This window comes from Sinocyclocheilus rhinocerous, unplaced genomic scaffold (genome assembly GCF_001515625.1).
Source record: "Sinocyclocheilus rhinocerous isolate Xijiao unplaced genomic scaffold, SAMN03320098_v1.1 scaffold2012, whole genome shotgun sequence".
Lineage (NCBI taxonomy): Eukaryota > Metazoa > Chordata > Actinopteri > Cypriniformes > Cyprinidae > Sinocyclocheilus > Sinocyclocheilus rhinocerous.
The window spans coordinates 130188-131723 of record NW_015650320.1 but is presented as its reverse complement, the minus strand read 5'-3'; positions in this window follow the sequence as shown (position 1 = coordinate 131723).

Genomic DNA, 1536 nt, shown 5'->3' with positions numbered 1-1536 from the left:
ACAAAAATATTGTGCAGCACAACTATTTTCAACATTGATAATAATCAGAAATGTTTCTTGAGCAGCAAATCAGCATATTAGAATGATTTCTGAAGATCATGTGACACTGAAGACTGGAGTAATGATGCTGAAAATTCAGCTTTGATCACAGGAATCAATTACATTTTACAATATACTCCAAACTTTTGACCAACAATGTACATTATTACATTTAAATGAAAACACACCATTTTATTAACAGTGCACACGTTCTCAAATAACTTACATTCTGATGATTACTTACTTCTCTCACTGCTGCCTCCTTCAGTCGTTCCCAGACTTCCTCATTTTTCACCTTTTCCTTGAATCTAGTGTCCATTATAGTGACCTCCTCAAAACAACACCATAATATCATCATCCTACACAAAAATAAAGAAATAAAAATAATTAAACAATTAATTTTATAGACAATTTGGATAGGTCACCCCGGACTGTCTATGGTGGCAACAAACTGTGAATTTTCCTTTTGAAATCTTAAGTAGTTCTCCAGCTTCTAAAGGAAAGGCAGAATCTGAGGCCGTATTCACAGAAAAAAAAAGTTTTACTGCTAGATGTCCTAGCTAGAAGATTTAGCTTAAAACCTATTCACAAAACTCTGAAGAGTCTACAATAACTAAAAGAGGTTTGAGTCAATGCATAGACTTTTTTTCTTTGTTAAGTTCCCACACTGAGCATGGGTTGGAGCTCTTAAAGTGCACCATACAGACAAATTTAACTTTAAAATGTACAAAATTTTCTTACGTGAGGCATGTCCCCAGATCCCCCAGACAGACCAAGGTCCAGCCACCATAGTCTAAAAAAATAATAATAATTCAAAATCATGTGTGATGTGATGTGGTTGTGTATGATTAATAAACAGGGGAGATCCTTTACACTGGTCAAAAATTTGGGCCGACACCAATATTTTTTAAACATGTTTAAAAATGACCAGGAGTACAGGAGGTGCTCATAAAGGCTGTGGTTTACAGTCGTGGTACTGGGGACCCACAGCACTGCACATTTTGTATGTCTTTCTTGTTAAACACACCTGATTCAGATCATCAGCTCCTTAGGAAAGAGCTCCATTAACGTTCGCTTTGTAAACACTGGGTCGGTACTTCCGCCTATGTCACGCGTGACATTTCCAACATGACTACGTAATGCGTGAAGTCTGTAACGCTGAGGAACAAAACACCATGTTACTCAAAGACGCAGCGGTTGTGCTGTTTATTCTATTTTCTTTTTGAGGAGCAAAATGGAACTTTGTGTCTGAAAGTTACTCAGTAATGTCTTGTTTATTGTACATTTGAGATCAGGCAGATATTCGGGAAAAAAAGCATCTTGTTTGTGTACCAAGCTCTGAATCATATGTGTAATCAGTCGAATCGATGGGCGAGTCGTCAGAGGCGGGTGACGTCATGACCAGGAAGCCTTAAAAGCACATGAGGTGCAGCCGGCGTTAGCTTTCTGTCATTCAGCAAAGCTCTCTGTGTGTGTCGGTCACGATCTATGTTCTGT